We start from the raw sequence: 7,164 nt of genomic DNA on the forward strand, positions 1-7,164 counted from the left end.
TGAGACATGTTTATCCTGGTAAGATACCAGTATATCTATATGTATGTATGTATGTACTTGTATATAGAATGTGCTGCTAAACAGAACAGGCTTGTAGAAGTAAGTGCATTACACAGAGGTTTGATAGTCTATTATAAACCTTAAAAGAAAAAACCCAGACTTTGTATTTTTAATAATTGTGCATTGAGTTTTTTACATTAACATATTTTTTTCAGAACCATCTACCTTTGTACTTTATAATTAGCCCTATCAACACAGGGCCTCAAAAAATTGAGTATAAACTCAGAATTCTCTCCAAAGAAATATTTAGTAAAAGGCAAAAGATTTATACAATCTGAAGAGAAACCAGAGTATGTACATTAACATATTTTATTACAGACATGAAGACTTGTGAAATTTCATTTCAGTCATTTCCTCCATGAGGTGAAATCATTGTACTCTGTTCCATTTTTACATAGGGCTGCCTCAGTTCTAAATGTCTTGACTTCCTCCTTCCACTATAATTTGTTTGTATTTTAAGACAAAGACAAATAAGTGCTTTTCAAATCTGTAGTTCTCATTTTTGTGTTGGATAATATGTTTCTCCTTTTTAAGAGAAGATACTCTGTTCTTCAACATTTTTCTTGATTGGTTCTTATTTCAGTTTGCTAAAATTCTGGAATGCAATATGCCAGAAATGGATTGGCTTCTATAAAGGTGATTTACTAGGCTAAAAATTTACAGTTCTAAGGACATAAAAGTGTCCAGACTAAGGCAGAAGAAGAGATTGAATTTTTTTACATTTTTTACATTTTTCAATATGAAAAATATTTATTTTTCATGTAATTACATGCCTGAAGAAATCTAAACTCTAATTATGCATGTTCAATGCCAGTCTAAAGAGTGCCTATAGCTTGGGGAAAAAGCATAAATAATACAGTTATAGTTAAATAATCATCTTATACATTTTCCTTCCTGCTAACTATGTGATTTTTTGGCTGAGTCTTTTTTTTATGTAGGCAGAAATTTGAAATTGAAACTTGGGAAATTAAGGCTATAGATTGCTTTGGGCCCCTAAAATAGTACATTGCATCAATTTTCACTTTAACACTGGATTTGCTGGAAAGGAGGGTGGTATATAGAAACTAATTTTAAAGATGAAAACAAACCATAAATCAGTTGACCCTAATCTGTATAATTGAACTAGAATGAGGTATATAGAAAAACATCTAAAAGTAACATTTTATTGGGGGGAACATAGATAAATTCAGTTGGTTGTTTTTTACTTTATGGTGTATGTCTCTGTGGCAAATAACATTTTTTGGCATTTTTCATTTGTTTCTAAAAACATTAGAAAATGTAATTTAATGTTAGAAATAAAATATTTGAACAAAAGATATCTCAATTATTTATGCTTTTATGAAGCAAAGTTAAAAATTGAAAAAATCAAAATGGATCTCAGGGATATGATAGATAAAATAAAACATCCAAATTAAAGACTCATTGGTGTCCCAGAGGGGGAAGAGAAGGGTAAAGGTCTAGAAAGAGTATTCAAAAAATTGTTGGGGAAAACTTCCCAAACCTTCTACACTATATAAATACACAAAGCATAAATGCCCAGTGAACTTCAAATAGAATACATCCAAATAAACCCACTCCAAGACATATTCTGCTCAGACTATCAAATATTGAAGAGAAGGAGCAAGTTCTGAAAGCAGCAAGGGAAAAGGAATTCACCACATACAAAGGAAACAACATAAGACTAAGTAGTGACTACTCAGCAGCCACCATGGAGACAAGAAGGAAGGCAGTGGCATGACGTATTTAAAATCCTGAGAGAGAAAAATTTCCAACCAAGAATACTTTATCGAGCAAAACACTCCTTTGAATTTGAGGGAGAGCTTAAATTTTTCATAGACAAATGCTGAGAGATTTTGCTAATAAAAGACCTACCCTACTGGAGATACTAAAGAGAGCCCTACCAACAGTGAAACAAAGAAAGTAGAGAGAGATATAGAGAAATTTAACTGGCATATATAGAACCTTACATCCCAAATCACCAGGACACACATTCTTCTCTAGTGATCACAGATCTTTCTCCAGAATAGACCATATGCTGGGACATAAAACAAGCCTCAATAAATTTTTTTAAAAAAATTGAATCTATTCAATGCACATTCTCTGACCACAATGGAATACAAATAGAAGTCAATAACCATCAGAGACTTAGAAAATTCACAAACAACTGGAGGGTAAAAATGAGGTGGAGATGAAAGCATTCCCAAATAATCAAAAGCTGAGGGACTTCATCACCAGATCAGTCCTATAAGAAATGATAAAGGTAATTGAGCAGGCTGAAAGGAAGGGACACTAAACACTTGACTGAAACCACATGAAGAAATAAACATTTCCAGTAAAGATCACATGGTAAATATAAATATCAATACTACTGTATTTTTTTATTTGTAACTCCACTATTTACTTCCTAAAGGAACTAAAATACATAAACTGTAATGATAAATCAGTGGTTTTGGACTCAATGTAAAATATGTAATTTTTGACAAAACTACATAAAGGTGGGGGAATGGAGGAGTATAGGAACATAGTTTATGTTTCCTATTGAAGTTAAGTTGGTATCAAAGAAAAACAAGATTGTTATAGATTTAAGAGATTAAATTTAAGCCCCACAGTAAACACAAAGAAAGTATTAGAGAATATGACCATAGAGATGAAAAGTAGAGTAGGGGTTATGAGAAGTGGGGGAAGGGGCTATGGGAAGTTAAGAAATGAGTGTAGGGTTTCTGTTTGGGATGAAGGGAAATTTCTAGTAATGGATGGTGAGAAGGTGATAGCATTCTAAATGTGATTAATCCCACAAATGGAATGCTAGGGAAGGGTTGGAATGGGAAGATTAGGCTGTATATATGTTTCCACAATTGAGAAAAAAAAGACAATCTAAAAAGATAATGACAATTAAGTGCCAAGGATGATCCTGGAGGGGATCCAAGGATGGAGGAGAGGAGGCTCAAAGGGACACAGTTGGGGCATAAGAAAAAAAAAAGGAAATATAGAATGTAAGCTATCAATGTTGAATTTCTTGAACTTCTTAGCTGTGCTTAATGGGATTGCATAAAAGAATGTTCTTGTCCATGGGAAAGGTATATGTGAATTCTATTATTTGTTCAAGGATGTGTGCAGCTTGCTCTCATGTTTTCAGAAGACAGAGAAATAGATGATGGATGATAGGGAGGGAGGGAAAGAAAGAAATGGTTGTGTGACAGGATGTTAAAGTTGGAGGACCGGGCTATTGGGGAAGAGGGTCAGGGAATGCTGGAGTTCTCTGAATGTGGTTTGTATTGTTTTTGCAACTGCTCCTGTAAGTTTGAATTTATTGCAAAATAATATTTTAAAAAATCAGTCAGATGTATACTTTAGTGTCATTAATTATATTCATAATGTTGTGTTACCATCACCACCGTCCACTACCAATACATGCCAATCATTCCAAAGAGGAACTCTACAATTTGAGCATTAACTGCCATTCACTATTTGCTCCCTGTTCCCTGGTAGCCTGTATTGTATATTCTGATTCTATGAGTTTGTTGATTCTAATTATTTAAAAAAAAACACTGTGAGATCATATTATATTTGTCCTTTTGTTTCTGACTTATTTCACTGAACATGTCTTCAAGAACCACATGTGTTGTTGTTTGTACCAGGACATCATTCCTTTTTATTGTTGAATGATATTCCATTAAATATATATGCCATATTTTATTTATCCATTCAGTGGTTGATGGACACTGGGTTCTTTCTATCATTTAGCAATTGTGAATAATGCCACTATGAATATCAGTGTGCAAATATCTGTTTTAGCCCATTTCATTCTTGTGAGAATATGCTTAGTAAGGGGATTGCTGGGTCATATAGGTTGTACTATACTATACTTGTCTTTCACTGTGGCTGCACCATTTTACATTGCCAGAGGCAATTAATGAATGTTCATATTTTACCACATCCACTCCAGCAATAGTTATTTTCCATTTTTTTAAATAGCAGTCATTCTAATGGGTATGAAATGGTATCTCATTGTGATTTTGATATGCCTGATGGCAAAAGATTCTGAGCATCTTTTCATGTGCTTTCTGGCCATTTGTATATCTTCACTGGAGCACTCTCCATTCAAGTCTTTTGCCTATTTGTTAATTGGGTTGCTTGTCTTTTTGCTCTTAAATTTAAAATTTTCTTTATATTTTCTTGACATCAAAACTTTATTACCATGAGCCATTGATCGTATACTTTGGATGGATTATTTGGTGTGTGAATATATCTCAATAAATTGCATTATAAACATTATCAGATTTGTGGTTTCAAAATGTTTTCACCCATTTTGTAGATTTTCATTATAATTTCATGATAAAGTCCTTTGATTTGCAAACGTTTTTAATTTTTATATGGTCCCTGTTCTCTATTTTTTCTTTTGTTGCTTGTCTTTTGTTAACTAACATGGAATGTCTTTCCATTTATTTAAGTCTTCTTTGATATCTTATAACCATGGTTTGTAGATGTCTGGGTACACTTTACATTTTTGGTTTGATTTATTCCTAGATATTTGAATCTTTTGTTTGCAACTGTGAATGGAAATTTTATTAGTTTATTTTTCTGATTGTTCATTGTTTGTTTATAAAAACACTACAGATTTTTGGGTGTAGATATTGTACCCTACAAGTTTCCTGAATTCATTTATTAACTCTAAGAATTTTGCTGTCGGCTGCGGGCAAGATGGCAGACTGGTGAGCTGTATGTTTTAGTTACTCCTCCAGGAAACTAGGTAGAAAGCCAGGAACTACGTGGACTGGACACCACAGAGCAATCTGACTTTGGGCATACTTCATACAACACTCATGAAAACATGGAACTGCTGAGATCAGCAAAATCTGTAAGTTTTTGCGGCCAAGGGACCCGCGCCCCTCCCTGCCAGGCTCAGTCCTGGGGGAGGAGGGGCTGTCAGCTCCGGGAAGGAGAAGGGAGAACTGCAGTGGCAGCTCTTATCGGAAACTCATTCTACTGATTCAAACTCCAACCATAGATAGACTGAGACCAGACACCAGAGAATCTGAGAGCAGCCAGCCTAGCAGAGAGGAGACAGGCATAGAAAAAAAACAATATGAAAAACTCCAAAATAAAAGCGGAGGATTTTTGGAGTTCTGGTGAACATAGAAAGGGGAAGGGCCCTGAGGCGCATATGCAAATCCTGAAGAAAAGCTGATCTCTCTGCCCTGTGGACCTTTCCTTAATGGCCCTGGTTGCTTTGTCTCTTAGCATTTCAATAACCCATTAGATCTCTGAGGAGGGCCTGTTTACTTTTCTTTTCTTTTTTTTTTTTTAATCCTTTTTTCTTTTTCTAAAACAATTACTCTAAGAAGCCCAATACAGAAAGCTTCAAAGACTTGTTATTTGGGCAGGTCAAGTCAAGAGCAGAACTAGGAGAGCTCTGAGACAAAACGCAATAATCCAGTGGCTGAGAAAATTCACTAAACACCACAACTTTCCAAGAAAAGGGGGGTGTCCGCTCACAGCCATCATCCTGGTGGACAGGAAACACTCCTGCCCATCGCCAGCCCCATAGCCTAGAACTGCCCCAGACAACCCAGTGTGATGGAAGTACTTCAAATAACAGGCACACACCACAAAACTGGGCGTGGACATTAGCCTTCCCTGCAACCTCAGCTGATTGTCCCAGAGTTGGGAAGGTAGAGCAGTGTGAATTAACAAAGCCCCATTCAGCCATCATTTGAGCAGACTAGGAGCCTCCCTACACAGCCCAGCAGCCCAGAACTGCCCTGGGGGGATGGCACTCACCTGTGACATAGCACAGTCATCCCTCAACAGAGGACCCGGGGTGCATGGCCTGGAAGAGGGGCCCACTTGCAAGTCTCAGGAGCCATACGCCAATACCAAGGACTTGTGGGTCAGTGGCAGAGACAAACTGTGGCAGGACTGAACTGAAGGATTAGACTATTGCAGCAGCTTTAAAACTCTAGGATCACCAGGGAGAGCCACCCCCCCCTCCCTGACTGCCCAGAAACACGCCCCATATACAGGGCAGGCAACACCAACTACACACGCAAGCTTGGTACACCAATTGGATCCCACAAGACTCACTCCCCCACTCACCAAAAAGGCTAAGCAGGGGAGAACTGGCTTGTGGAGAACAGGTGGCTCGTGGACGCCACCTGCTGGTTAGTTAGAGAAAGTGTACTCCACGAAGCTGTAGATCTGATAAATTAGAGATAAGGACTTCAATTGGTCTACAAATCCTAAAAGAACCCTATCAAGTTCAGCAAATGCCACGAGGCCAAAAACAACAGAAAATTATAAAGCATATGAAAAAACCAGATGATATGGATAACCCAAGCCCAAGCACCCAAATCAAAAGACCAGAAGAGACACAGCACCTAGAGCAGCTACTCAAAGAACTAAAGATCAACAATGAGACCATAGTATGGGAGATAAAGGAAATCAAGAAGACCGTAGAAGAGCATAAAGAAGACATTGCAAGACTAAATAAAAAAATGGATGATCTTATGGAAATTAAAGAAACTGTTGACCAAATTAAAAAGATTCTGGACACTCATAGTACAAGACTAGAGGAAGTTGAACAACGAATCAGTGACCTGGAAGATGACAGAATGGAAAATGAAAGCATAAAAGAAAGAATGGGGAAAAAAATTGAAAAAATCGAAATGGATCTCAGGGATATGATAGATAATATGAAATGTCCAAATATAAGACTCATTGGTGTCCCAGAAGGGGAAGAAAAGGGTAAAGGTCTAGGAAGAGTATTCAAAGAAATTGTTGGGGAAAACTTCCCAAATCTTCTAAACAACATAAATACACAAATCATAAATGCTCAGTGAACTCCAAATAGAATAAATCCAAATAAACCCACTCCGAGACATATACTGATCACACTATCAAACACAGAAGAGAAGGAGCAAGTTCTGAAAACAGCAAGAGAAAAGCAATTCACCACATACAAAGGAAACAGCATAAGACTAAGTAGTGACTACTCAGCAGCCACCATGGAGGCAAGAAGGCAGTGGCACGATATATTTAAAATTCTGAGTGAGAAAAATTTCCAGCCAAGAATACTTTATCCAGCAAAGCTCTCCTTCAAATTTG

General features: G+C 36.8%; 1 non-coding gene across 1 annotated transcript; it reads right to left on the reverse strand.

Moving 5' to 3' along the window:
- Nucleotides 1–242: 242 nt before the first annotated feature.
- Nucleotides 243–354, reverse strand: LOC119505824. The gene has a single exon (XR_005210860.1). It is a non-coding gene; the product is annotated as a U5 spliceosomal RNA (small nuclear RNA).
- Between the last annotated feature and the right edge of the window lie 6,810 nt (nt 355–7,164).

This window comes from Choloepus didactylus, chromosome 10 (genome assembly GCF_015220235.1).
Source record: "Choloepus didactylus isolate mChoDid1 chromosome 10, mChoDid1.pri, whole genome shotgun sequence".
In the NCBI taxonomy this organism is placed as follows: domain Eukaryota; kingdom Metazoa; phylum Chordata; class Mammalia; order Pilosa; family Megalonychidae; genus Choloepus; species Choloepus didactylus.